Consider the following 9,647-nt stretch of genomic DNA (forward strand, 5'->3'; position numbering starts at 1 on the left):
GAATACTGATTGTATTTTGATACTAGGAATTTAAGATGTTTAGAAAGCTCGTTTTCACGAAAATATCAAAATTAGAAATAACATGTCAGCAACTTCAAACGGGATTTTTTGCGGCTTCATCCTTCCATCATGATGCCTGTCTAATTCCCCTACCCTGTAGTGGTGGTATTCCCGCAGCTACATCTTTCCGTCCATTCCATCCACCCCGTAGCAAACTAAGTCCTATTCACAAACCTGTATAGATATGGTGTTCAATTCGGAACTAGGCGATAAAGACTTGGATCTAGAGGTAAATTCTTTTGAATAATACATTGACAACCTTTCTGCTACATATGAAGCTCAAAAGCACAAAGGACACAAGAATACAAAATTTTGGAATGTTAATATCATTGGTAACGAATCTTGAATCTTTTATACCCAAAATGATTTAGCATCTGTTTTTCTATTTTTCTCGCATATTGGCCACAATGATTACATATATAAGGTTCTATTTTTTATAGATTCTGATGGCACAATCAAGCAAGCTCATTTAAGTGTGAGGGAAGCTATGAAATCACATAATGGTAGAAAAATATACTAAAGTTAAACGAGAAACTGCGATCAATTGGAGATGCATCTGGTGTATTAAGTGGCATATTTGGATTGCTAGATCTTGACTATGGTAAATTTTTTATCTGTGAAAAAAGTTGAAGAAAGATTAGCACCAAGGACAAGGTTTATAATGATTTTGTAAAGGTACAAATTTATATGTTGCTAAATTAAATCAATTTCATTTAATAATTACTAACAATTTAAACTTATCATTGTAGAAAATGTTCCACTTTGATAAAGATAATAGAGGAAGTATCAAAAGTACCATATTAATAAGTATAGGCAAGTCCTAGAAGGATACAAGAAACATGTTGTATCACGAGTATTATGACTCAACAAAGATGCTTGAACAATGTTGAGGAACACTCGCCGAAAATTAATAAAGAGCATTAGAAATAGTTCCTTGCATATTGCAATAAGGCTAACACATAGGTAATCTAATTTGAATTCTCATAAATAAATAAATAAATCTATTTATGGAATAATAGAAAACATGTAGAAAAAAAGCTGTGAATCGATCGAAACAAGTATACACTCACACTGGATGTTCAAAAAGCGTGGCAAGGCATTAAGAAGAAGAGGTAATTTACTTTTGAATTTACTTTTTAAACTATATCTTCATCTACATATTTTTTATTTGGGTGGAATATAATATGGTGATGGTATAAACTATATTGTTACAGTCGGAACTACAAGGCAAGAGAGTTAGAAGAGGATAGATATCAAACTTAGTGCACAAACGAAGTGATTGCTTTTATATCCATGAAGAAGCTCGGGCCATTAGTTTAAGTACAACGTTGAGATTCTTTATGTTATTTTCTATTGGTTTTAATTACAAAATTGTGTTGAAAGTCTATTCGATTATGCTTTAGTCCATAATTGCTTATATTTGCTTATATATGTCTGTAGAAAAGAATTGTGGAGATTGAGTAATGTGATAAATCCCCTAGAGTGTTCTCAAAATGATTCGCTTTCTCAAACTCTCAGAAGAAAACACTCAGGTAGGGTTTTGTGGTGTGAGTTTCAGATCGACCCCTAGCCAACTCTTTGGTCCGAATCACAATAGCCGAGAGATGGAGCTCAAATAAAGTAGACCTCAAGGGTGCTACTTGAACTACAGGCAGAAGTGGCAACTGAGATTTTGAAAAGGAAGGCAGTAGAGGATGAAGTAGCATTAGAGAAAATAAAGATGCAGACAATGGAGAGTACTTTAAGATATCTAATTCAACAGCAAGGTGGAAAATTACCACCAGACATCACTGTAGCCTGTAGGGATGAATTTCTTAGAGAAACAAATTGAAAATAGATATTAGGACTGGATGTTATTTTATTTGAAGTATACATTTTTTAAGTTGATTATGCAACTCTTAATTAGAGATATACTCTATTGATATTCATATAAATATATTAATTTGATTCGCAATTATATTTTCATGAGTTTTCGCTATCAATATTACATTTTTAGAGGGAAAAATAATAAGAATTTTAATATTTTAAGAAAAACAATGGTGATTTGTGCTATAAAATATAATATTTTTGTGACAGTTTAGAATGGGGTCTAGCGATGGTTATAAATGGACAAAAATAAATTTGAAAATTGTGTGGTTTCAGATAGTGGCGGTCAGTTACCGCCCCAAAAAAATTGTAAAAATTGATAGCTCCAGATAGCGACGGTTTATGAGCATCAAAAAACAATAACAAATTCTTGGATGTGCATATTTCTGCAATTTTAAACCGCTGCAAAATAATTTGACACAATATACTAGATGAGCGGTGGCTATACTATTGGTTCCAAACCCTAATTCCCGAGCTCTAAAAGATGCCTGTAATGTAAGTAGTTCTGCGGCGGTTTGAAACTGCTGCATTTTCCATAATAAACCGCCGCTATTTCGTGCCTACGTTGTAGTGAGCGGAGTAACTGTCAGTTCATATCAGTACGCCAAAAAGAGTAAATAAGCATTTATAACCGTCAAAGATTTAAACGCTGACAAAATTAACTACGGAAACATTAAATTAATTTTATACCCATGAAAAATAATTTTTTGACAAAATTATCCAACTGCTAAATTTAAAGTTGATTTTATTAGTTTTTGTTTTAAAAGTACCAAATTATCCTTTTATCATCTTCTCATTTCCAACACTTCAAGTTTTTAATCCCTAAACCATGGAAACCCTACCAAAATATAAATCAGAACCAGGATTAATCCTAAATAATGGAAGGTGGAATTACACCCTAACAACAGTCTCAAAAATCTCATAAGCATTCTCTCCATAAGATTCATAGAACTTGTCCCACATTTCATTCTCCAAATCAATGGCATCCTTATTAGGTTGAACAAATGAGGAGCATTACACTACCTATCTGCACCTACACTGAATTTTGCATCACGCTGTCAGGAGAAAAAAAAGACTCTTCTTTGTTAAAGACCGGTGGCGACATATTAGAAGCAAATCAGAAACAGGGGAGAGAGAGAGCTTGTTTGACGGCAACAGCAGCCATGGTCCCCTCCGCCGTTGCCCTATCCTCTTCCCCTTCTCCTTCTTTTTCCTTTAATTTTCCTTCAATTCTTTTTTGTATCTTCTTCACTTTGTTTCTCATTCCCTCGTCTCTATCTCTCTATTTTTTACTGCAACAGTGACAGAGGCTTACAGCCTCGCTCGTCGGCTGCACCTCCCTTTCTTTTCTTCTTTTCTTCTTTTCTCTATGTTTAGTGCATTTCAAAAGATTAGGACAAAAGAAAAAAGAATCTAAGAATTAGAGAAAGGCAACAAAGAGAAAATGAGTAACAAGCTAATCCTAGGGAAGAGACCTCCCTACGCATGATTGTGTTCTAGCCTTATTTCAGTTTAAAATCGAACATTTTTTGTTCAAACTATGTTCTATATTATATTGTTTTTACTGTATTTTTTTGTTCTACTTGTTTATGTTTTTTATTTTTTGAAAAATAAAAATCCAATCTTTTTTTCTAAGAAATTATTAGCTGGTTTATAAAGTAGCAGCAACTAGAAAGTATTGGAAAGAAAGAACTATTACTTTATTTTCTTGGCTTTACCCCCTTTTTTTTTTTATCAAAACCAAGAGCTTGAAGATGATAACTGTTACGGTGGGTAACCAGAGATTAATGGGCTGGACTTGCTGGGTTGGCCCAATCATCTGCGAAAGGAAGCCTCCGAGCAAGGTCGCGCCTTGGGGCCTCCGTCCGACTTGTATGTATAAGAGAACGAGAGGGTGGTACATGCAAAGATACTCCGATGCTTAAGTTAGCAAGGGTGTAAGCAGGTCTAGAGAGTATTGGGACTTAGTGATACTTGAGGGGTGTCAGTGTATTTATAGTGGTGAACCAATAACCACCGTTGGAGTAGTTCCTCCTTTAAAGGAGGATAACCGTCTCTTTATCTTAGGAAAGTTGGGATATGGCTCCTGGAAGTGGGTTGAGAGATTTTAGGGGCAGTTACTAATTTGAATGAGTGTTATCTGCCATCTAATCTTCGTCCCGACTTCTTTGGACCAAGTCGTTGTTAAGACCGACTTCTTGAGAGAAGGTCGGTGTTGAGTGAAAGCCAATCCTTTGGATTGGATCTTTCATTTGGGCCTGGACCTTAGCATTGGGCCAGGACATGAACAGTGCCCCTAATCGAGCATAGTCTTAGTGGAGAGTTGGGCTCGAGTATTTTGACTTGGGCTTACAACCGACCTGTTGAGGAACCGACGTGATTTTTCTAAACTGACGTGCTCCTAAGTTTCCCAACAGTCATGTCTAATCAAACGTCGCGTTGGTTAGGGATTTGCGTATTTACACCTAGGAAGCGGTTACATTGGTAACGGCGCACCTCATTAATGAATGCCTCTGTTTTTACTATTATGCCCCTAGTGTATTTATAAATATTTTCCCTCTCTTTCTTTGTTTCGTTTCTGAGAACTGTTGCATTTGCACTCCCTATTTCGAAAAAGCTTTTGTTCGAAGGGACTCCTCTTTTCTTCAAGCCATTACTACCTCTACCCTTTTTTTAAGCAAAGGTTAGCTCTTTTTTCTGCTCTCTCTCTTTTTTACAAATGCTTTTGTTTGCATGCTTTTTCTTTGAGAAGAATGTTGGCTATTGGGTTAGTGACTCTGTTTTGTTGAGGATTTGACTCTAGGCCCCTTAGAGACCCTATTTTTTTATCCTTTTCCTTTTTCCTTTGTAGGTTTCGCCATCCTTTTTATATAGGGAGAAATGTCTGCTCTAGAGTCCCTTGCTCAGTGGGTGGATGTTACGGTTCTTGGGAAGAATCTTTGGTAGATACCGACTACGTTACTGATCTTCGCACGCACCATAGGATTTGTGCTTTTGATGAGGACAAGCCAAAATATGAACTGATTGCCCCAGATCCGGAAGACCGGGTTTGTTTTGGGAGGGCTTCTGAGGAGGACCCTTATTTCTTTTTTATGTATGAGAGTCTTTTCACTTGATTGGGAGTGTTTTTGCCTTTTTCTGCCTTTGAGGTTTCTGTCCTGCACCATTGTCGTGTCGCTCCTACTCAACTCCATCCCAATTCTATGGGTTTCTTGACGATTTACCGACTTATTAGTCAGGCCTTAGATTTTCCGACCTCTTTGAGGATTTTATTTTATCTTTTTCATATGACCAAGCCCTTTAGTGGGCAAAATAATAAACAACAGTGGGTGTCTTTTCGAGCTATTCAAGGTCGGAGAGTTTTCAATCTTTTTTATGAATCCTTCCATGACTTCAAAAATTTCTTTTTTAAAGTTCAAGCTGTAGAGGGTCACCACCCCTTTTTTCTGGATGAAAATTTTGTTCCTCGTTTCCCTTTATATTGGTCGGAGGCTTCTCTTGTGGAGAAGTATGGTTTGGATGATTTAGACGAGGTCGGAGAGGCTGTTGTGGGGTTTCTCCGAGAAGTTTGAGGGAGAGCCCCTTATCTTGATACAAAAAAGTTCCTCCAAGGGTCTCCGACCTTTGTACGGACTCAATTAGGTATATATGGTTATTTTTTTTATTTTGCTATGATTTGTTTGATTTTGCTCCGACTTGTTTTAATTATTTCTGATTTTGGGATTCCGACTTCCTTGTAACTTGATTTTTCTGTCTTTTCCTTTTTCAGAAATGGTGAAGAAAGCTTCTGCCTCTTCTTATCAAAAAGTTCAAGATGCCAAGAAATGATCTCGGCGAGGGCCACTGGCAATCTTCCTTCTCCTCCTCCCCCTCCTCATCCTCCTCATAATTTGGGGACTTCCTCTCATCCCCTTGTGGTATCCTCTTCCTCTACTTCTTCTCTTCCTTCTCCTCCTCTGCCCCGATCTTCTCCTGAACCCAAGAAGAAAAAGCGAAGGACTTATGGCTCTTCTTTCGAGGCGACATTCGATGGTCCCCAATTTTTCCGAAACTATATTTTTCCTCATTCATCTATTAATATGGATGATGCTATAGTTTGGAACCATTTGAATGTTATAGTTCAGGGGAGCATCTGGGTGGCTGGGGTGTGTACGAGACTCCTGGATATTTTTGAACATACTTCCCTTATCTCTTTGGGTTCTTCCCTAAAGGTTGAGGAACTTGAGGGGAGAATTTTCTTATACCAGGAGGAGGAGAAGAAGTTGAAGGAGGAGGTTACCAGATTGAAGGAGGAGAAGGATCGGATTCGAGAGAGGGAGAAGAAGTTGATGGGCCGGTGTGCCATGGCAGAGGGCCTTAAGGAGAAGGCGGAGCAGAATTATATCAGGCTATTTACGGAGAACTTAGACCTGAAGAAGGAGCTCTCTGGGTGTCGGGACTCTTTTCAGAACTTGGAGGATTCAATTGTTGAGGGGGCAGAGGAGGCATGGAGGATCTTTAAGGAACAAGTCGGAGTCATCGCCCCCGACTTGGACCTTTCTCCCTTGGATCCTGACAAGATCGTGGTGAATGGTGCAATTGTCTCCCCTCCCCGACCTGAAACCGACTCCGAGTTGAAGACTCGGGGCCAAAGGATGATAGAGTCTCCTCTTCGGGGTGACGTTCCGAGTTCCTCGAAGGTTCCTTCTGAAGGTCCCGACCAGCCTGCTCTAACTCCTTCTGATGCCGCTCCGACTTCTCTCCCTGGTCCTGGTGGTGATGGCCCTTCTCTGGGTGGTAGTGATCTTCCTCTTTCTTGACTGAACGTGGCTATAAGGGAGTCCGGCCTGTGGGCCCCCCTGTTTTTTAAACAATTTTTATTTTGTGTTATTGTGGTGGTTGGCGCTGAACATTTTCTGGCCTTTATGGCCGTAAACAAAAAATATTTTAAAAATATCCTTTTTGGATAAGGATTTAGGTTATCCTTTGCGTGTATGCTTTTTGTTTAGGTTTTTTCAAAAACCCTTTTAATCTTGTTCTTTTTGAACAATCCTTTATCCTGGCTGGCTATTTTCGGTCTATATTTTTCCCTAAGACTTGGGATAGCCTATGCCTTTGGTTTTTGTTGGATTTTTCCCTTTCTCTTTTCATATTCCCTTATGCTCAATTTTGGTTTATTGAGCGTATGTGACTTAGGTTATTTCTGCGATGCATTCCGTTTCTCCTCGGTTTTTCCGACTTGTAAGTCGACTAATTTCCGAGTTCTTTTATGATCTACTTATATAACCTCTTTACACCGACTTGTACCTCGTCATTTTATCCTGACGACCATCTAGGTCGTTCATGGGATTTTCACGTTTTGTCAAGCTTAAGTCGGCACGTTTCGTAGAAAGAGTAAAAAGTGAAAATGAAAATAGATATTGAAAAAAGATCTTTATTTATTTGCAAAGGTACTTTATTGCTACTAAGGGTTTTTTGATAATTTGCAGTCTCTTAGCCTCCATTTTGATGCCTCGCTAAAAACCCCCCTTCAGGAAAACTCTTTGGAAAAAAACCATGAAGTTGAGAAAAGAGTACATCAGGGAATAGAGTTCGCTTTTTACTATAGTACCTTTTCATATTACAAGCATGCCACGATCTAGGTAGCTCAGTGCCGTTTAAGTCGGTCACCTTATAGTAGCCTTTTCTTAAGGCCTCACTAATTTTGTATGGTCCCTTCCAATTAGCAGCGAGTTTTTCCTCCCCAGATTTATTGACTCCAATGTCGTTTCTGATTAAAACCAAGTCGTCTGGGGTGAAACTTCTTCGAATGACTTTTTTATTGTATCTGGTAGTCATTCTTTGTTTCAATGCTGCCTCTCTTATCTGAGCTTGTTCTCGGATTTCAGGGAGTAGTTCAAGTTCCTCTTTGTGCCCTTGTATGTTCCCGACCTCGTCGTAGAAGATCACCCTTGGACTTTGCTCGTTGATTTCTAATGGTATCATGGCTTCCACGCCATAGGCAAGTTGGAAGGGTGTTTCTCCTGTGGCAGACTGAGGAGTCGTCCGGTAAGCCCATAGTACTTGGGGGAGTTCTTCAGCCCAAGCTCCCTTTGCATCCTGCAACCTTTTCTTTAATCCTGCCAGTATAACTTTGTTGGCTGCCTCGACTTGTCCATTTGCTTGTGGATGTTCTACTGAGGTGAACTGGTGTTTGATCTTCATACTGGCTACTAGGTTTCTGAAGGTTGAGTCGGTGAACTGAGTGCCATTATCCGTGGTGATGGAGTGAGGTACCCCATACCTTGTGATAATGTTTTTGTAGAGGAACTTCCGACTTCTCTGGGTAGTGATGGTGGCCAATGGTTCTGCTTCTATCCATTTTGTGAAGTAGTCTACTCCCATTATTAAGTATTTTACTTGTCCTGGAGCTTGGGGAAAAGGTCCTAATAGGTCCAATCCCCATTTAGCAAAGGGCCAAGGAGAAGTTATACTTATGAGCTCCTCGGGGGGAGTGACGTGGAAGTTTGCATGCATTTGACATGGTCGACATCTCTTCACGTACTCGGTGGCATCTTTCTGTAGAGTCGTGATAAACCCATATTTCATGAGTTCTTTTGTGCTTAATTAGAGTGATTTATTCAACTCTTCACCTACTTATTCACATTAATTGCATAGTTTTACTTTCCCTTCCTTATTATGTCATATAATGAAAAACATGTTTTCTAAGCTTTAAAAATTAAATATTTTAATTACCTTTATTTCCATTCGATGCCGTGATTAGTGTGTTGAGTAGTTTCAGATTTTCTAAAGGCAGAATGACTTAAAAGGATGAAAAAGGAAACATACTAGAATGGAAGGAGGAAGCAAAACGGAGCATTAAAGAAACTGGTGTCCACGCGATCGCATGGATGACGCGATCGCGTGCCAAGCACGAATCAGCAGCGATGCGGCCGCATGCCTGACGCGTCCGCGCGCCTCAAACAGAATACACATGACGCGGTCGCATGACTGACGCGACCGCGTGGCAAGAAAAAGCTCCGAATGACGCGACCGCGTGACCCACGCGGACGTGTGACAGAGGCCACGCACCAGAAATTACAGAATACGCCCCCAGCAAATTCTGAAGCCCTTTTTGGCCCAGATCCAAGTACAGACAGCATAGACCAGAGATTATAAAGTGTGGGAATGCTTCCATTCAAAGAGAGCTCGCATATTCTTGAGAAGATTACCCGAGGTTTGAATACTCGGTTAACAATTTTTAAAGGGGTTTGTTACTTGTGACACCCAACACGTTTGTAAGAAAGGTTGATTGCTTGGTTTAGTAACTATACTCACAACGAGAGTTTTTATACCCTCTAAACCATCAATCTTCTGCCCTTTCAAAATGGCGTCGTTGCCGGGGAGGTGCTAACGTGTGCCTTATTATTGGTTATTGTAAATATTTTTCTTTTGCTTGTTTATTTATTTTTGTTTTTCCTTTTTATCTTTATTTGCTACTATGAACTCTCACCCCTCTCGCTTTGAGTTTGGTTCTAATATTGTTAAAGGAAATAGAAGTTATAGTAGGAATGTGCATCAAGGTCAGACCAATCAAGGATGGATGGAACCAAGAGGATCTAATCAACCCTTTTGGAGGCAACAGCCTCCGAGATATCCTGGACAAAGACCATTCTACAATGCATACCCAGCTGAAAGATATTGTGGACAACCTTGTAACTACCAACAAGCCCCACCCCGTGCATATGAACCATCCTTTCAAC

The sequence above is a fragment of the Arachis ipaensis genome, chromosome B06 (assembly GCF_000816755.2).
Source record: "Arachis ipaensis cultivar K30076 chromosome B06, Araip1.1, whole genome shotgun sequence".
In the NCBI taxonomy this organism is placed as follows: domain Eukaryota; kingdom Viridiplantae; phylum Streptophyta; class Magnoliopsida; order Fabales; family Fabaceae; genus Arachis; species Arachis ipaensis.